Genomic DNA, 21,171 nt, shown 5'->3' with positions numbered 1-21,171 from the left:
ACCATCTGGTGCCATTTGGCCAGCCTGCCATCAACCCGGAATATCCGTAACATGGTTCCGGTGGATCAATTTCGGTAATTTCACAAGTACACTTTCCGACATGTCAAACAACACTGATTTTTGCTCAGGAACTCAAATTTGACATCCTCATTACGATTTGGTGCCATTTGGCCACTCTGCCACCAAACCGGAATATCCTTAACATGGTTCCGGTGGACCAATTTCGGTAATTTCACGAGCACACTTTCCGACATGTCAAACAACACTGATTATGGCTCAGGAACTCAACATTTGACATTACATCTCTGGTGCCACCCTGCCACCAACCCGGAATATCCGTAACATGGTTCTGATGGACCAATTTCGGTAATTTCACGAGCACACTTTCCGACTTGTCAAACGGCACTGATTTTGCTCAAGAACTCAAATTTGACATCCTCATTACGATCTGGTGCCATTTGGCCACCCTGCCATCAACCCGGAATATCCGTAACATGGTTCCGGTGGATCAATTTCGGTAATTTCACAAGTACACTTTCCGACATGTCAAACAACACTGATTTTTGCTCAGGAACTCAAATTTGACATCCTCATTACGATTTGGGGCCATTTGGCCACTCTGCCACCAAACCGGAATATCCGTAACATGGTTCCGGTGGACCAATTTCGGTAATTTCACGAGCACACTTTCCGACATGTCAAACAACACTGATTATGGCTCAGGAACTCAAATTTGACATCCTCATTACGATCTGGTGCCATTTGGCCACCCTGCCACCAACCCGGAATATCCGTAACATGGTTCCGGTGGACCAATTTCGGTACTTTTACGAGCACACTTTCCGACGTGTCAAACAACACTGATTTTTGCTCAGGAACTCAAATTTGACATCCTCATTACGATCTGGTGCCATTTGGCCACCCTGCCACCAAACCGGAATATCCGTAACATGATTCCGGTGGACCAATTTCGGTAATTTCACGAGCACACTTTCCGACATGTCAAACAACACTGATTTTTGCTCAGGAACTCAAATTTGACATCCTCATTACGATTTGGTGCCATTTGGCCACTCTGCCACCAAACCGGAATATCCGTAACATGGTTCCGGTGGACCAATTTCGGTAATTTCACGAGCACACTTTCCGACATGTCAAACAACACTGATATTTGCTCAGGAACTCAAATTTGACATCCTCATTACGATCTGGTGCCATTTGGCCACCTGCCACCAACCCGGAATATCCGTAACATGGTTCCGGTGGACCAATTTCGGTAATTTCACGAGCACACTTTCCGACTTGTCAAACGGCACTGATTTTTGCTCAAGAACTCAAATTTGACATCCTCATTACGATCTGGTGCCAACCAACCCGAATATCCGTAACATGGTTCACCAATTTCAATTTCACAAGTACACTTTCCGACATGCCAAACAACACTGATTTTTGCTCAGAAACTCAAATTTGACATCCTCATTACGATTTGGTGCCATTTGGCCACTCTGCCACCAAACCGGAATATCCGTAACATGGTTCCGGTGGACCAATTTCGGTACTTTTACGAGCATACTTTCCGACATGTCAAACAACACTGATTTTTGCTCAGGAACTCAAATTTGACATCCTCATTACGATCTGGTGCCATTTGGCCACCCTGCCACCAAACCGGAATATCCGTAACATGGTTCCGGTGGACCAATTTCGGTAATTGACAAATCGGAAAGTATCCGTAAATTGGTCCATTAGAACCTTGTTACGGACAATCCGGGTAGGTGGCAGGGTGGCCAAATGGCACCAGAACGTACTGAGGATGTCAAATTTGAGTTCCTGAGCCAAATTCAGTGTTGTTTGACAAGTCGGAAAGTGTGCTCGTGAAATTACCGAAATTGGTCCACCGGAACCATGTTACGGATATTCCGGGTTGGTGGCAGGGTGGCCAAATGGCACCAGATCGTAATGAGGATGTCAAATTTGAGTTCCTGAGCAAATATCAATGTTGTTTGACATGTCGGAAAGTGTGCTCGTGAAATTACCGAAATTGGTCCACCGGAACCATGTTACGGATATTCCGGGTTGGTGGCAGGGTGGCCAAATGGCACCAGATCGTAATGAGGATGTCAAATTTGAGTTCCTGAGCAAATATCAGTGTTGTTTGACATGTCGGAAAGTGTACTTGTAAAATTACCGAAATTGGTCCATCGGAACCATGTTACGGATATTCCGGGTTGATGGCAGGGTGGCCTAATGGCATCAGAACGTACTGTAGATGTTAAATTTGAGTTTCTGGGCAAAAATCAGTGTTGTTTGACATATCGGAAGGTACACTTGTGAAATTACCGCAAATGGTCCATCGGAACCATGTTACGGATATTCCGGGTTGGTGGCAGGGTGGCCAAATGGCACCAGATCGTAATGAGGATGTCAAATTTGAGTTCCTGAGCAAATATCAGTGTTGTTTGACATGTCGGAAAGTGTACTTGTAAAATTACCGAAATTGGTCCATCGGAACCATGTTACGGATATTCCGGGTTGATGGCAGGGTGGCCTAATGGCATTAGAACGTACTGAGGATGTTGAATTTGAGTTTCTGGGCAAAAATCAGTGTTGTTTGACATATCGGAAGGTACACTTGTGAAATTACCGCAAATGGTCCATCGGAACCATGTTACGGATATTCCGGGTTGGTGGCAGGGTGGCCAAAATGGCACCAGATCGTAATGAGGATGTCAAATTTGAGTTCCTGAGCAAATATCAGTGTTGTTTGACATGTCGGAAAGTGTACTTGTAAAATTACCGAAATTGGTCCATCGGAACCATGTTACGGATATTCCGGGTTGATGGCAGGGTGGCCTAATGGCATCAGAACGTACTGAAGATGTTAAATTTGAGTTTCTGGGCAAAAATCAGTGTTGTTTGACATATCGGAAGGTACACTTGTGAAATTACCGCAAATGGTCCATCGGAACCATGTTACGGATATTCCGGGTTGGTGGCAGGGTGGCCAAATGGCACCAGATCGTAATGAGGATGTCAAATTTGAGTTCCTGAGCCAAAATCAGTGTTGTTTGACATGTCGGAAAGTGTGCTCGTGAAATTTCCGAAATTGGTCCACCGGAATCATGTTACGGATATTCCGGGTTGGTGGCAGGGTGGCCAAATGGCACCAGATCGTAATGAGGATGTCAAATTTGAGTTCCTGAGCCAAAATCAGTGTTGTTTGACATGTCGGAAAGTGTGCTCGTGAAATTACCGAAATTGGTCCACCGGAATCATGTTACGGATATTCCGGGTTGGTGGCAGGGTGGCCAAATGGCACCAGATCGTAATGAGGATGTCAAATTTGAGTTCCTGAGCCATAATCAGTGTTGTTTGACATGTCGGAAAGTGTGCTCGTGAAATTACCGAAATTGGTCCACCGGAACCATGTTACGGATATTCCGGTTTGGTGGCAGAGTGACCAAATGGCACCAAATCGTAATGAGGATGTCAAATTTGAGTTCCTGAGCAAAAATCAGTGTTGTTTGACATGTCGGAAAGTGTACTTGTGAAATTACCGAAATTGATCCACCGGAACCATGTTACGGATATTTCGGGTTGATGGCAGGCTGGCCAAATGGCACCAGATCGTAATGAGGATGTCAAATTTGAGTTCCTGAGCCAAAATCAGTGTTGTTTGACATGTCGGAAAGTGTGCTCGTGAAATTACCGAAATTGGTCCACCGGAACCATGTTACGGATATTCCGGGTTGGTGGAAGGGTGGCCAAATGGCACCAGAACGTACTGAGGATGTCTAATTTGATTTCCTGAGCCAAATTTAGTGCCGTTTGACATGTCGGAAGCCATATTAGACTTGATGTAGAATTCGACATCCGTTCCTGTGTAGTCGGTTCCGGAAGGGTGGCCAATTCATATCCGATGGTCCGGGATCAAAGGAATATGCCTTATATGTCCAGAACAAGTCTTGGAGCAAATTGGGATGGTTTTTGAAGAATTTATGATAATAATCATGATTTGTAGATTGGGTTGCATACCCGGACAAAAACCTACCCCACTAGGTTCCGGAATATCTCCGTGGCCAAGTGACCGATTCCGAATTTCTTTGTAGATTCTGAAAATAGAGATGTGTCCGGTTCTTTTGAGGGGTGAACGAACTTATTTGGTCAAAAGATGCCAAAGATACAGCATTTTTAAGGTTTTTTCGGTATCTCGCATCAGACGTTCGGACTGTAAGGGTTAAACAAAGTCCTTTAGGGGGTATATCAAATAATTTAAAAAAACAACTTTCAAAATTTCAACTTTTTAGAATAATGTTAGCTTAAGGACCCCCTTCATGGCCAAAATAATGGCCCCGATGAAATTAGACAAAATTATCCCAAAGATCTAAACATTTTTGACAAAAGAAAAAATAATAACAGATTGTGTTATGGACACTTAGAAACTTTTCCATTTGTGCGATTTATGGTAATTTTAGTTCTAAGTCAGTATACCGAACGAATAACAAATTTTGTTATAAGGAGAGTTTTTGAAATGTAAAACATTTCCTCTTATTAGCGTGTTATTAAACATTTTCAATATAATATCAATTCAATACCAAATTTTGTTATTTTATCTGAAACTGTTATTATTTTTTCTTCTTGAAGTTGAACTTCAGGATAAAATAATGACACTTTTTGTTATTTTAACAGGATTTGTTATTGAAATATTATTAATTTTGTTATTACCGTCTGCCCGGGATCTCAAGGTAGGACCAGGTACTTTAGTCGGGAAATCGGGAAAGCCGGTAATTTGTCAAAATTGGGAAAAGTTGGGAATTTGTATTTTTTTGACAAACACATGGGAACCTCCGGCGCATCGTCGAAAATGAACCATCAAATTTTATGCTTTGTATAGCTTTTGATTAACTGAATCAAATTATGAACCGAGCAGGTGGAAATAACTGGAAAAGTTCAAATTCTGTTATTGTCAGAAAGCCCAAACTTGTAATTAAAAATTCCCTGGAGATGGAGCCACACGTTGCCGTCGTTTCAGGGCTATTTGCAAAGATGGTTTCCGATGTTGATATATATCACACATTTATTTTATATTTATATACTTGTGTTGATAGAAATCACAACTATTGTACTATGTAAAATTGCAAGATATTGATTTTTTTATTTGCATCTCAATATTCTTGTTTGTAAAATCTGCTTTGAACAGGTTTTAATCTTTTTGATACGTCGTTAGCTTAGGTAGAAATTCATAAAGCACAGCAACGCTTACACAAAACAGTAAGAGAGGCCTCTTCTAGGCATTGTGATTTTTTTCGTTTTTTTCAAAGTGGGTGTTAGGTTAGGATTTGGTATTTTGATAAATTAGTTTTGTTGCAAGGCACTCAGAATAGTTAGTATTTTTTTGTAACTTTAGGTTGTTTAATAGTTCCAGACTCCATCTGTGCTTAAGTGAGTTAAGTAATGCTTTCAGAATCTCTGATTTCAATTTATGTGGTATGCTAACCATTCGGAATAGTCAAAAAAATCCATAGAGTCTCGATCAATCAGTAATGAAATGATATCGGACAAAATTCGTTAATCTGTTGAACTAACGGTTTTCGGATTATGGTTGTATCGACCATTGTTGCGAATCGAGGATCTACTGGAGTTTTGACGATCAAATGGAGCCTAACATTTCAAAGGGACACATGGTTTTTGTGAACAGGGATGCATCTCTCTCACTCAAATGACAGTTTACATAATGTATGATAGGGATACACTCTTGTTTGCAGAGCTTCTGTGCCCTAATGAAATGGAAGGCACGAAATCCGTAATAACAGTTCAATGGAGCGCGTCTGCATTTGTGGACAGACAGTCTATCCCTTTCGTCAAGTAAGAGGGGGATAGACTGCTTGTTTACAAATGCAGATTCGCCCTATTGAACTGTTACTACGGAAATAGTTGTCTTAACAACGAGTGTTCAACTTGTAAAGTATGAACTGTTCAGTTATGTTTATTGGGTTAAAAACAAGGTAAAGGAATGTTCGACATTTGGGAGTTTGAGATTCAAGTTTCTTTCAGAAAGTTTAGTTTAGGTTGTTGATAAATGTTTGTTTTCCGTAAATAATAGATTGGACTTTAATCAATGGTTAAACTGGTCGAAGTGTACTATTTCATTTGCACAACTGCTTCTAGTTGTAATGTACGATAAGACTACTGACAGACGCGACAGGACGGGGCCCAGAAAAAAATGCATCAAGATTTATATTCCATAGACAAGTTAGTTTTCATCTTTCGGTTTCCAGTTTTTTTAAATTTCCTTTAAATTTGAAATACATCATAGGTGTCCTTTGTATAAATCTCCGATTATTTACATTTTCTTATTTAATTAACTAATAATTCAATTTCTTCCGGGCCTTTTTACTTTGAATCATAATTTCAGATTTCCTTTATTCAGTGTTAAACTTAGATTAACGTAACTGCTTAAGTCATCCAAGTTCTTAATACTCACACCTACACTAATTTTCTTTCACCTTCCCCCTCCTGATCCTCTATATCTTCCGGTGGTGTTCATTTGGTATGCAATACTAGTTCGGCCACTACCCTATTTTCCACAAGAAACCGGACTTGGACTGACTTGAGGCCGCGTCCCCCACCTTGCTCCGTAAAACGAAAACGAAAACGAAAACTCTACATTTCATGGCCAAAATTATGTCCCTGATTAAATGGTAAATTTTTTTTCATAGTTCTGGCCACATATAGCAAAATATAAAATAATAACAAATTGGATTGTGGACAAACAGAAAAATTTCGAACAAATTGTTGATTTCCTTATAGGGGTATATCAATAATTATAAAAATCAACCTTCATTTTTTTACTTTTTCAAAAAGTTTTGGTATATTGATCATATTTCATGGACAAAATAATATCCTTGACAAAATTGGTCATAATCTTCCCTTAGTTCTGGCCATATTTTACAAAATAAAAAATAATAGCAAATTGGGTTATGGAAAATTGGTCAACATTTTCCCATAGTTAAAGTAAAATTCAGCAGTTAAAAATAATAACAAATTAGATTAGGGCTGATGATTGTTTTTTAAAAGTTGGAATATCACATGAATAACGCGATCAATGATGGAATGTTTTTCCATAGTCCATACTTTGAGTTGCTATAGTCTTACTCTCTCATAAGATCTATTCAATAATAATTTTCAGACTAAGTTTTGGGGATGTTATTATTTTTTCTTCTCGTTATCGTTGATTACCATTTTCTGATATCAAAATTTTATATTTGAACAAGATTTATTACTGAAATGACCTTCGTTTTGTTATTCCCACCTGTGCGGGGAATGCTTTCATTTTGAAAGTTTTGTTTTATTTTGTTTTCAAGTTGTACTAGAACTGTCTATTCTTCGTTTTTTTCAATTTAGAAATTTTGTTCGATAGTTTAAATTGACTCTTTCTAAACTTTTTTTTGTTTTCCATCTGGAAAATTCGGGAAATATTAATGCTTTTTAGAATTTACATTTTTCTGGGCTTGCTTTTTATTTCTCAGCAATATTTTTAAGCTTAAAAGTGTCTCATTCGATTGAAAATCTGCATTCCTATTAGTTTACCAATGACCGAATATGTTTTTTTTTCAATATTTACTCTAATTATCAACTTCAAAAGAAATGTTTGTCTTCATGTGTGGCTTAATCAGAACGCGCACTAGATAAACTAAATAATAATAAACATTGTTGCCTCTATTGAGTCCACTAATAACTATAACCCTCTACAACCCATCCCACCTCTAGACGGGCTTCGATCTTTAAAAAATCGCCAAAAATAACTCAAATATCGCCAAATGTATTTTTTTCAGGGGTCAAATTTGGCTGTGTTTTCACTAACATTTCCTATATTTTTAGAAAAAAAAAAGTTTGCAGTAATGTTTGTAGTGTCCCAGACTATGCCTCTGCGCATTTTTTTTTACAATTTGAATGATAATTGTGCCATTCTGTAGCAGAAAATGTGAAATACAAGCAAAAAAATTGAAAAGGCAAACTGTAATGATAGGAGGTGGTAGAGTAGGCCAAATACTACCGAAAACAAACAAACGCAAATTAAGATACTAAATATAAAACAAGAAAAATACAAAACAAGAGAACTATAGTTTTTCGTAGAACAATAGTTGCTCAAAATGTTAGAAGGTCACGGTACAAATATATTTTTAAGAAAAAAAAAAAAAAAAAAAACAAAAAAATGGCAGAAAAGGGTACAGATTCTTAAAAATAAGTAGCTATGGCTTTTAACTCTTTGCTTTCTACACAGTAAAAAATGTGTAAATTTGGAAGGTGTAATTTTGGTAGGTTGAATATTACCTCTTTTATGATGTAATTTTACCTCAATTTAGGTTGTCGCTTTTTTAGTGGTAAAATTACACATTTTCAGAGGTAAAATTACACATTTTTTCTAACATAAAAGATTTCCCCTTCCCAGATATAATATAACCATGATTTTTTTGTCTATGTATTTGAGTCTGTGAAATAACTTGAAATTTCATACAGTTCAGAAAATATACTAATCACCAGCATCCACCACCAATAGTTTACCGCAGTCCCTCGGCACAATACATCTTCATTATTCCCATCAGCACACTTCCTTCCACGTGTCACTTTGGTGGGCCGGAAGGCTCTATCCTCCCGAGTGTTTTCACCACGTTTTGGCACAAGCCCGCCGACGGGCCCTCTCCCCCGAAAAGCTGAGACAGTAAATCTCTGGGTGTTGCAAGACACCATCTTCGTCCCACTTTGCTAGGCAGCATCTTTTTTTTTTTGGGCTAAGCTGACAAATTTGTTTTTTTTTGTTCGTCCCTCGGCACACCCGAACTGATGTATTAAACGTTTCCAGCGTGACGTTTCAATTCGTGCTATTTTGGAAACTGGATTTTTCGCTTTGTTTGGGTGCTTTTTTTTGGGACAAAAGATGCTTCGTCGGGAAAGATTTCACGGTTGATATGCGACGCAGATGAGCAATGTGGCATGAGTTTTAGAATGATGGCTCGACACGGTTCTTCAACCGCGAAGCTCTGTCTTGGCAGCATTTTAGAAGGTGGAAGCAGGCAAAGCATAGTTGACAAATGGCAGACTGACAGTTTCGAATTTTTCTGTTTAATAAAATCATTGCATTCAAACACTTTATTGACCTATATAATGTATCACAACATCATACAAACACTTCCGCTCGCCAAATGGAACCGACAATATTTACCGATATTGTTGGCCGTGTCGTGCCACTCAATTAACATTAATTTTCGATCTATATTCCAGTGTGATATTAAACCGGATTTATACGTCCATAATGATTGCACTTGTCTCTAGCCCATAGTTAGCCTGGTTAATTAATGTCAACGTTGCGGTTTCGTTCGCTGATCCAAGCTCGACATGGTTATAAAGTGATTAGCAGCGAACGATATAGGAACATGGAACCGTTTGTTCGGAGTTTATCCGATAATTGGAACAAAGCTCCGCTAATGGCACTGCGAATATTGTTTGTTTTCGAAAATTGCAAATCCACAAATCATTACCCATCACCAGAGGCAATATTAATGAAGCGTTAGCACGTTCTTCATAAATAACCGCAAACAAAGAAGCTTAATCCCAAAGTTTTCGCGTGGTTGTTGAATGCTAGAAACAAAACCCCGGACTCTTAACCTTCCGGATGGTGGTTGCAACAACTTTGTCAACCAACCAAAGTTCTTGGTTTTTGCAAAGCGGGAACATTTTCCGTACCGTCAAATGAGGACGGGGAGGAGAAATTACTTCCGAGCACGACCTCTTTGTTTAAAACCAGCAAGGGGGAGGCGTTTGCGGTGAGTTGAGCCCGAAAGTTTCACACAATTTACCTATGCCACGCGAGTTGACTGACTACTGACGCCGGACGCCGGTATGCAAGTGTATGGGAACAGGGTGTTGAGTTTGAAAATATAAGTTTTAATGTAAAAGTTGTGAAATATCATAAGAGCAATTCTCTACCGAAACCGGAAATGGACTTAATTTGTATTTTTTGATTTGGCTCAAACTTTGTGGGTCCCTATGACCAAATAAACTATTTTGTGTGATTGGTTCATCCATAAAAGTCTCCATACAATTTTGGCTGCTGTCCATTCAAAAATGGTATGTAAATATTCAAACAACTGTAACTTTTGAGTGAATTTTCTGATCAATTTGGTGTATTCGGCAAAGTTGTAGGTATTGTTGAGGACTTTTGAGAAAAAAATAGGTACACGAAAAAAAATGTTATCAATTTTTTTTCACTAAAACTCAATTTCCCAAAATAGAGAATGGTCAAAAAATCTGCCGCCGAGTTATGAATTTTTGAAAAATAGTGATTTTTGGAAAAAACCGAAGTTTCATGCAAAAACAAGTTTGACATTATTTTTTAATGCAAAATTGAATTTGCAATCCAAAAGTACCGTAAACTGGGGTGACTTTGATAGCCCGGGGTGACATTGATAGAAATTTGATTTTGCCACTAATTTTGATACATCCAATGTAACAGTAACATTTTTGCATATATGTTCGATAATAAGCTATCCCTTAATGCTTTCATACATAAAATTCTCGAAAATTTTTAGATATGAAATTGACGGGCATTTGAAAAACCTATCAAAGTCACCCTGGGCTATCAAAGTCACCCCGGGCTATCAAAGTCACCCCAGTTTACGGTACTTTACAGATTTTTTGATAAAGGGCTCCGTTTTCAAGATATAGCCACCGAAAGTTTGATTTTAGCGAAATATTTGCAGTTTTTTAATTTTTAAAAATAGTGATCATGAGTGACCATTTCAAAAATATTTTTTTTTTGAAAAGTTCAGAAAATTTGCTATAAAATTGTCTAAAAGACATTGAAGATTGGACCTCGGGTTGCTGAGATAGAGCCACTTTAAGAAAAAGAAACACGAAAATTGAAGTTTTCTTAATCTCACCAAAATAACCCACCATTTTCTAATATCCATATCTCAGAAACAAATGGTCCGATTTTCAATTTTAACACATGAAAAATTTGTGAAACTTTCCGATCTTTTCGAAAAAAATATTTTGAAATTTTTTAAATCAAGACTATCATTTTAAATGGGCGTAATATTCAATGTTTGGCCCTTTTAAAATGTTAGTCTTGATTTAAAAAATTTCAAAATATTTTTTTCGAAAAGATCGGAAAATTTCACAAATGTTTCATGTATTAACATAGATAATCGGACCATTAGTTGCTGAGATATCGTCATTAGAAAATGGTGGGTTATTTTGGTGAGATTAAGAAAATTTCAATTTTCGTGTTTCTTTTTCTTAAAGCGGCTCTATCTCAGCAATCCGAGATCCAATCTTCAATGTCTCTTAGACAATTTTATAGCAAATTTTCTGAACTTCTCAAAAAAAAAAAAAAAAAAAAAAAATTAGAAATGGTCAATTATGGTCACTATTTTTAAAAATTGAAAAACTGCAAATATTTCGCTAAAATCAAACTTTCGGTGGCTATATCTTGAAAACGGAGCCCTTTATCAAAAATCTGTAAAGTACTTCTCGATTGCATTAAAAAATAATGTCCAACTTGTTTTTGCATGAAACTTGGATTTTTTTCCAAATTCACTGTTTTTTTTCAAAAATTCATAACTCAGCGGCAGAGCTTTTGACCATGTTTCTCTATGGCTCAAAAGTTGCGAATTTTTGTCCCCTAAAACATATCAAAAAATCTCGAAAATCAAAAAATACTTATTTTGGGAAATTGAGTTTTAGTGAAAAAAAAGTTGATAAAAAAAATCTGCAATTTTTTTTCCGAGTACCTATTTTTTTCTCAAAAGTCCTCAACAATACCTACAACTTTGCCGAAGACACCAAATTGATCAGAAAATTCCTTCAAAAGTTACAGTTGTTTAAATATTTACATACCATTTTTGTATGGACAGCAGCCAAAATTGTATGGAGACTTGTATGGGTGAACCAATGACGGAAAATAGCTTATTTGGTCATAGGGAAGTTTAAGTCGAATAAAAAAATACAAAAAATAAAAATGGTCGAAATCGGCCGATTTCGTAGAGAGTTGCTCATAAGTTCATTAAGAAATGTTATGGTCTTGTGATTCTTTCTGAAATGAGATCTTAGGTCGACACCATGTGCCAGCTTACAACAAAGTACAACCGCTCGCTACAACCTTTACTGGGCAAGAAGGAAAAGTTTTCAAAATTTTCAGTAAACATGCCAAAAACGAACGACCACACCAAAACCCAGGAAGCAAACACGATTTCCTTCTCGTTTATATGCACTCACTACTACATGCGATACGGAATACCGGGAAAGCAGGAAATTCAGCTGCACTTTGTGCAAGCAGTTTTGTTTTCCCCTTCTTGAGCTTTCCAAACTTTGTCTTAAAGCTATTTTTTTTTTGTTTTGAGGACGGGTTCAGCCACCAGCATACATGCAGAATGAAATTTGCTCTCATGTGACCAATTCGTCGCGCACTCCAGCGCAAGGGCAAGAAAAAAATCGATAAAATTATTCACGCATCCATCGCCCAAGGGGGGACCCTCGAGCAGGGTCGTACCCCTTAAGCGCGTTGATAGACGACTCTATAATACGAGTTACTGCAGGCGCCGAGGTCCGCCGCGGTGACATGACCGGCGACGACGACGTAACACGCCACGATCGGAGCGAGTGGTGACATATTTTTATGACCCTGTCCCACCAAAACTTTGTTTGCTGTGGGGGTGTGGACCTGTCGCGGAAAAGTGATTCTTGTCGCAGTGGGTGAAATCCGCGTTGAACTATTTTTAAAACTATCTGGAAATGTTTGCGCTCTAATCGAAAATCAACCGACACACGAACAATTCAAGTGTCATAACATTAATTGAATGAAATTGATAGTCGTGGCGCCAGCCGTCGTCTTTAATGATATATTTAGCAGTTGCATTGCATCACGACATGTCAGTTACGAGCTGGGTACTGTAGAGTGCAAGTGGAATTAATCATTTATGGTGTTGTACATTTTTCATGGTAAGTGATAACTTATATTTAAAATGCAGTTATTGGAATTTTTTTGCAATTTAGAAAATATGAATCGATTTTATCGATCATATTTTGGTGTTTTACCTATTCTCGTATTTATTTTGAGAAAGCTTTTAAATTTTGTTTGATACTTTTTTCAAACTTCTTTCTTTAAAATCAATGAAACCAATAAAATTGATTGATATCCTGAGAATGGTTTTTTGATTGATTTCGGCAAAGTTGTAGGTTTATTAAGAGAAGAACTCATTAAAAATATTCTTTAAAATATATATTTTCTATTTAACTTTTTCACACTCAAAATGGTTTTAAATAAAAAACATGCTTTTTGAATGCGCTTAAGTTTTGTACACATATTTCTTTAATTATGTTTTAACGCAAGATATTCGAAATTGATTGGACAATGCTAATTTTCTGTAATTTAAATGCTTGTGACATCAGTAAGGGTTGCATCCTTGGCATTTGTTTTAGATTTTGGCCATCCGTTTTTTTTTGCATTTTTAATCTGGCTGAAACTTTTTGTGTGCCTTTTGTATGCTCAAAGAAACCATTAGCAGCTGTCCATTCATAAATGGTATGCAAAAATTCAAAAAATCTGTTTTTTTTTATGGAAGTTTTGGATCGACTTTTAAATTCTTTCAAGCCTAAATTTAAAAAAAAATAACACTTTTTTAGTTAATGATGGGAACATTATTCATACGACCATACGAATAATATAGGCTAGTATTGGAAATTTTCATTTTTGGGCCATATATGAGCCATCAGGCCTGAAAGGGTTTTGGTGAATAAAAAAAGATTTCCAAAAAGTCCTTTTTTATTTTTTGCCATTTTTCAGAAAATTCACGGGGACCTCAATTTCAAAACAACAAATTTCACGAAAAATTCGCGGAACGTGAAAAATGTTAAAATAACTCTGAAAATGTAATGTTTAAATCACAGAAACTACTTTTTATGCTTCATAGTATATTATTCTTCAATAAACTAAAAAAATCTTCACAAAATTTTAGTATGACACAAAAAATCTCCTATTTTTGAAAAAAATTCCACCTGGTTTATGGATGGACTCTATTTATATTTTGAAACAAAATTTAGAGCTTGTGTATTCTCATTTATTTTACTTCCTTTTTGATTTTCGGCTAATAAAGCAGCAAGATTTTCGCTGATTTGCTTCTGTTTTATCAGTTTGCATTTTATTGAATTTCATATCAAAGCAAGATTCAACAATCTTGTCCAGCCAAAATGAGTAAAATAGTTTTTATTTCCTGCGACATTTAACTAATTCCAAATAATTTTTAAGGTTTTCACCTCTCCTTTCATTTAATTTAAAAGCAATAGAAAAAAAATAATTTGTAACGAAATCGAAATTGTTATTCAAAATTAGAACAGAAAACAAAACAGGTGGTACTTTTTAACTTTCACGGGAATCATTCAATCAAATAATCAAATATCGATAAAATGTATTTAAAACTGATTTGAAAGATCAAAAAAACTCTTCGTTTGATTTTGAATGAAACAATGCATGATTCTTTAATTTCTTTTGAAATCATTCCTTTCAAATAAAATAGTAAAAAAAATACTACATCGAATGAAAACATTACTGAATTTAGCTAGCTTCTAAAATAAACTAAAAAATCTGAACAATTCTTCAAACAATCAAGCTTTTCAATGGAAAACTAATAATTTTTACATAAAAAGTCTCTATGGTTGAAATATTTATTATGATGTTATTTGAAAAAAAAAACTGAATATTGACAAATTTTACACCGTCCACGAAATCGTCAAAAATAACTAACGTTATATTAGTAATTGAACAATGGTATTGAATCGCTTAATTCTACAGTAGTACTTAAGATTATTTTTATTCCTATTTGATTTTGATAAAATATTTTCATTAAAATCGTTATAGTTTCACACAAACATAACATTTCACGGGATTTTGCGGAAAAAGACAAATTTCGCGGATTTCACGCTGTCCGCGAAATCGTGAAATTTCACTAAACCTATTTATCATCACCGAATTGTAGTGGAGTTTCGCTGGGGTGTAGATTGACAAAAGGTTTACGAAAAATGCAATTAAAATTCTGCTCATTTTAATTAGCGTACTGTGCAAAGGTCAACTTCACCATCAAAATTCATATTTAATTCTGCCACCTTTGCTTGAAAACCCGAGGAGACGGAAATAACGTGGGAATAACATTTTGTGATATCTCATCTAATCTAATCTAACCCTAGCGCAGCCAGTCTTTCGACGGCATCCTGGAGAATGCCTTAGGTTGATTGACGCCTAGCATCTTCTTGTCAGTATCAACATTTGCAGTGCGCCATTGCATTAACATGCATTGAAACATCACAAACGTCGAAGCGGCCAGGCCAACTGCGTAAAGTTAACCGCAAAGATGATTCGTTGAATTGGATTGAGTTTGAACACGAATGTTCAAACAGCAAAACAGTTCTGAATCTACAGGGGAGGAAGAAACGTGGGGATCCCCCGCTCACGTTCCTGTTTGTTTGAGTTAAGAATCGTTGGGAGCCACCATGTTAAGAAGTTTTGGTGCTCCGGGACCCTCTAGGATGGGACATCGAATTTCCGCGAATGTCCTGGACACTATTTGCCGTGGTTATAGCGCCAAAACTCGCTCTCTGTTGGTGAGAAGATAAAAATTTAATATAGCGAAAAAACAGGTTTATGGAGACGTTAGTATTTTTAAGTTACAGTAAAGTTATCATACTAAAATTAAACTTAAACTTTTAGATTAAAAACTGTTAAGGAAAAAATATAACACAAATTTAAAAAAAGAAAAGGAAAAATGAGACTGGGAATAACATTTTGTGATATTTGAAAATACTAGGCCAATAACATTTTATGTTATTTATAACAAGATTTGTTATTCGTCGCTATGATTTTTTTTAATTATTGGATTGTTATTGTGTTAACAGAATAATAACATTTTTAGTTATTATTTGAACAAAGCTTTGTTATTATTTTTTGTTATTTTAACAACTAATCCGATCGTCCCAATAACGATTCTGGAGTTTTTTTTTTTGAAAAGGTCCAATAAACCAAATTTTCAATTTTTGCTTTTTGGGTTTTTTTTTTGAAACCGCCTTGAGTCAGAGGTATTAAAAACACCCAAAAAGCAAAAAGTGAAAATTTGGTTTATTGGACCTTCTCAAAAAAAAAAAAAAAAAAACTCCAGAATTGGCGGTATTCTTCCATAACCAAAAAAAAAATGTTCCAAAGTTGTTTTGGCTTTCAACCAATATTAGACCAATAATAAATATTGTTATGATAACAAAAACTGTTATAAAACTCTTATGCAAAAATTGATTTTTCAAGAAGATTTCATAACACTTTCTGTTATTTTAACAATATTTGTTATTGTCTGCCCGGGAAACCCGACCGAATAGCCTTAACCAGTGCTTTTAACGTGCAAATTTTGTTTGCTTCCATCGTTTACCCAGGTGACAGCCGAAGCAATTGGCGGTCATAACGTTGTGCAAGAATAATTTGCCGGAAACCAGCCAAATGGGTTGGTTGGTTGGGTATTATTTGCTATCCGCCGGAATGACTGTTGGCGGACGGTGATTCGCCCTAATAGGGTCAAGGGCAGTTCTGTTGACGTAAGACGGCGCTGTCAAGCTGTCTTGAAACTCGGTTTCGGTTGGATTTAATAACAATCATAATAAGGGGACAGCGTTCTTGCCGTTAACAATAATCACTGGCCAAAAAAGAGGGACTAAATGGCAAATTGAACAGTCTAGAAGTGCGAACGGAAAAGAGAAGAGGGGGGGTAATTAGTGTGTAATTTGGTGCTTTTTTACGTCGGGCTCTGTGTAATTACGTTTAATGTGGCTCTTTTTTGGGAATAATTATATACTTTACAGGATCAGTGTCTGCCGTTGAATCGTAAATCGGAATCAAATTTGAGATTTAAAAAAAACGCTCTTATCTTTTAAAGTATTTTTTTTAGCTGGAAAATTTCTGCAAAAATAATACCAAAGTTACTCAAAAAAAGGGAAGACTGGGGGGGACCTGAGCCCTTTTCCGTGATATATCGATGCTTTTTGCCTGCATCGTAGGCTAAAGGTTAGGTCGGGGTAATATCGTTTGGGATGTGCCGACAGTCGGAGTAGGGGAAGATTTATATGTTCGATTTTCCAAATGAACCATTTCCAAGAAGAAGTATTGCTTGGGTGAACTACTGGGATTGGAATTGAAACGTTTATGGAGTGGTAAAAACGTGAGTTTTTTTAAGTAAAAGAAAACGTTACAAATTTTCAAACCCCGTACATGAGATTGTTATAATTGAAAATTTATGAATATGAAGCATGTTTAAGTAGCATTTTTAAAACCAATAGAATGATTTACCAAAAAACCTAAAATAATATTTTGCTCGCCTACAAAATGCAACCAAAGCCGTGGAATTGATTGCCTCCGGTTTTCGGAATCCCCAGCGGAGCCTGGTCAAAATTTGCACTGCCGCTCACGTAGAGCAAAATGGAGCCAAATCGATTCGTCCGGAAATGGCCATCATTTGCCACTACATGATAAACGCGATGATTTTGGGCTCTTTTCAGCCACCACCGGCCGTTTTGGCCCCGCGATAAACAGTGTCGAAATCGCTGGATTTAGGCTTTTTGGGGTTATTTTTAGCCATACCCGTGTATGTCGCGTGTTTAGCTTTTTTTAGATTTTGGCGATTTGAATTTGTGTACGATCATCATCGGAGGGACAATATTGGTTGAACAAACAGAGTTTTTGTCCGACTCTTGAAAATCAAAAGCACAGCATTTTCCAGGACATTTGATTTGCTTGAGGCAAACACTCCCAACACACAAAAAAAACCGGTCCGTTCCGGCGACAGAAAGCCTACCCAAAGGGTCTGCCAGAAAATCCGGTCCGGGTTGGCCTCCGGCCGGCGGAAAACTGCATCTAAAGCTCCACTTTCTGGCACAGAACTTGTCGCTTGCAAATGGCCTGGCTATCAATGCCAACTGGAGGGGGAGCACCATTGTCGTGGTGTGCCGAAAATTGAAACTATTTGGTGGGGTGGCGGGGGTGTTGAGGGACCTTGGCGAGAAAGAGGCCCAAACTCAGAACAGAATTGATGCCACGGACAACCGCAAATATTGGAGCTCGCTGTTGACGCGGTGCTGCTCGAATAAATCAGTCAGTCAGAGGTACACAGGATGTGGGCAAGATTAGTGCGAGCAACTGGTGACCGGCTTCCGGACGGCGAAATTTGACTCCCGAATTCGTTGTTGGGGTTGATTTCACTTTGAAGTTGGTCTTTGTTCTAGAAACTGTGTCACGACTTCTACACACAAAAAAAATATTTCCGAATGTTACATCATTTATGATGTAATACTTTTGCACGTCGTTTAACATTTAAATTTAAATGCAATTAGATGTAAATTTGCAACAAAATATACGTAAAAACATGATTTTAAGTGTTATTCACCCGTTTACGTCGAGTTTACATCAACTGAGTTTACAAGTGATTCATTTTTTCCGTGTCGAGTAAATTCACATATTTTTTCTGTGTACCTTTAAACAGATTTTGACTTAATTGTTTCAGAAGCTCAAAAAATCAATGTTTAAAATTACCGACACCGGTGTAAATCGGTGTCGTTTGTATCGAAGATATATCATAAACATTTAATTTTTAATTTTGGGGAATAATTTAGGCATAATAAGCTACATTTTTTAGGTTCTTTTTTCATATATTATTTCGTCGATGGTCTTTCAAATTTGGTTTCCATGTACAATGTCTTAACCCTCTCCTGCTTTTTTTTATTTATTTTTTGTTCAGGGTTGATTGTTAAGTTTATTAAACAAACTTTACTTGTCTTAAATTTTTAATACTTTTATTTGCATTCATATTGTTTACTCTTTGTGTTTTTGTTTTCTTCTGACAGTATTAGACCAACACTACAAGCTTAAATCATTACCATTTTGCAGTTTTTAAAACATTTAACTTTGAAAAATATCAGATAGGGGAACAGCATCTAATTCCAGCGTGCCTCTAATGTTGGCAGGTCAGAACTTTGACATTCAATTAAAGCTAATTAAAAGCGTTTTCAACTGAACTCGAGTGATAAATAGCTCAATAAGAAGTGAGCAAGCAAGTTTCTACCAAAAGTTTTGCAAAATTAGTTGTTTAAATAGTGAAAATCAGCAAATTGGATGGAGTTAGGAGCGAGTGCTTAACCTGCCAAACATACGAGAATTTCCCCTATATGATCTCTTATAATTACTTTAAACCCCTATACGAAAACATTGGTTTGCGTTTATTTTGTAGCGTCTTTGTGACACTGATTAAAAATAATTAAAATAAAGAAAAGTACAAAACATGCCTTCACCTTTTTGCAGACATTTTTTTTGTCCCAGTTATAGAGAGATAGGCGCTTAGCAAGCACAACAAAAAATCCGTTGGTAAAATCACATGCAAAAGCACGCATATAACCTTTGTGAAAAAAGACGCTGTTTGTAATTTTTTTTGAAACACAAAAAAAAAGTTGCAACCGACGGGAATCAAACCCAGCACCAACAGTAAGGACTGGGGCCTTAGCCCGCTCGGCCATCAGACCGATGGAGAATGGAGAGGATAAACGCGTATATGAGTTTAACATTTCGGTCAAGTAGGTTTCCCATACTGATGGGCTACATATTTCAGAATGTAATATTACATAAAATTTTGTTTTTAGTTTACACTCAGGCGCCAGGCCTCTTACACGCAGCTGGATTACTACTTCTTTTGTCAGGCAATTTTTATTCTCAAGTCATGCATCGACGGAACAGTTAGACTTATATGAAAACTGACTGAGAAAAAATACCAGAATTTTTCTAAAAAACGTTACTTAATCCACCCTTAGGTGGTTGGTGCCTTCCTCTCATTCAAAGGGTAATGCTATCCAAAATAGACACGCTCGTGGGAAGGTCTTTAAATTACCTATCCAAAGATAGGTCGCATGATATATTTGGAATACGTTTTCATCTAAATATCTGAGAACTAGCCTCCAAAAAGTGTATAAATAACTCTTAAGTGCTTATAACTTTTGATAGGGTTGTCCGATCTTCAATGTTTTGGACGCGTTGGAAAGGTCTTTTGATTACCTGTTCAACGACGGATCCAGACAACGTTTTCATCGTGATATCTGAGATCCGGCTTCCAAAAAGTGCATAAATGTTGCATAAATGACACTTAATTGCTAATAACTTTTGATAGGGTTGTCAGATCTTCAATGTATTGGTTGCATTGGAAAGGTCTTTTAAATACCTTTCTAAAAATGTATAACATGCTGGGGTTTCTTACAAAAACCACCCTTTTTACAATCTTCCGGACTTTAGTCAAAATCGTTTTTTAGCATAACTTTTGAAGTACTTTACTAAACTTCATAATTTTCAATAGGGACTTATGGGACCCCAAGACGAATCGAATGAGACCAAAACGGTCCAAATCGGTTAAGCCAGTGCTGAGATAATCGAGTGCATATTTTTGATGCACAGACCCACATCCCTACACACACACACACACAGACATTTGCTCAGAATTCGATTCTGAGTCGATAGGTATACATGAAGGTGGGTCTAGGAGGTCTAATTGAGAAGTTCAGTTTTCGAGTGATTTTATAGCCTTTCCTCAGTAAGGTGAGGAAGGCAAAACTTTTTCTAAATTTTCCAAATTCGAAAAAAAACTCATCAAACTTAAACAAGCTTGTCAGCTTTGCTATTTCCCCGAAGCTTTCCCGGCGAGCGCCCAAATCTCTGCAGATAAATAATGCAATTTTGTCAGTGCGATTCCGGCTCGTCGCGCTAACAAAGTTGCACTTCCCCTCTCCCCGGAAGCAAATCCGAACCTAACCTATAAATGGAAATCGTTTTGTTTTACCCCCTCCACACACACACACACGTGACACCTTCAGCTCGTCAGCCGTGGGGAAACGTTCTGGTACACTACGGCGATCATTATGCCATTTTTTGCCGCTGGGAAATCGTGCAAAAAAGTAATAGGTACTCTTTTTTTTGGGCAAATTGCAGAAATTTGGGGGGAAACAAGAGCGCGGAAAAGCTGCATCCACGTTGGGGCCGTCCATAAATGGTATGTCTTTTTAAAATTTAAATCCTAAAAATGCATAATTTTTAAAAGATGGTTTTCATTT

At 36.9% G+C, this 21,171-nt stretch overlaps 1 protein-coding gene across 8 annotated transcripts in view; it reads left to right on the top strand.

Moving 5' to 3' along the window:
• LOC6039898 overlaps window positions 1-21,171 on the top strand; it is a 153,265-nt gene that overhangs the window by 17,450 nt on the left and 114,644 nt on the right. Inside the window, exon 1 of one of the 8 annotated variants that reach the window (XM_038258016.1) lies at window positions 12,938-12,999. The exons of the other annotated variants lie outside the window; for them this stretch is intronic. The gene's annotated coding sequence lies outside the window, so the exon portion shown is untranslated. Of the gene's footprint in view, window positions 1-12,937; window positions 13,000-21,171 lie in introns of those variants that run through there. 8 annotated transcript variants of the gene reach the window in all.

This window comes from Culex quinquefasciatus, chromosome 1 (genome assembly GCF_015732765.1).
Source record: "Culex quinquefasciatus strain JHB chromosome 1, VPISU_Cqui_1.0_pri_paternal, whole genome shotgun sequence".
NCBI lineage: Eukaryota > Metazoa > Arthropoda > Insecta > Diptera > Culicidae > Culex > Culex quinquefasciatus.
Note: the sequence above shows the minus strand (reverse complement) of the source record. Positions and strands in the feature narration are given on the sequence as shown.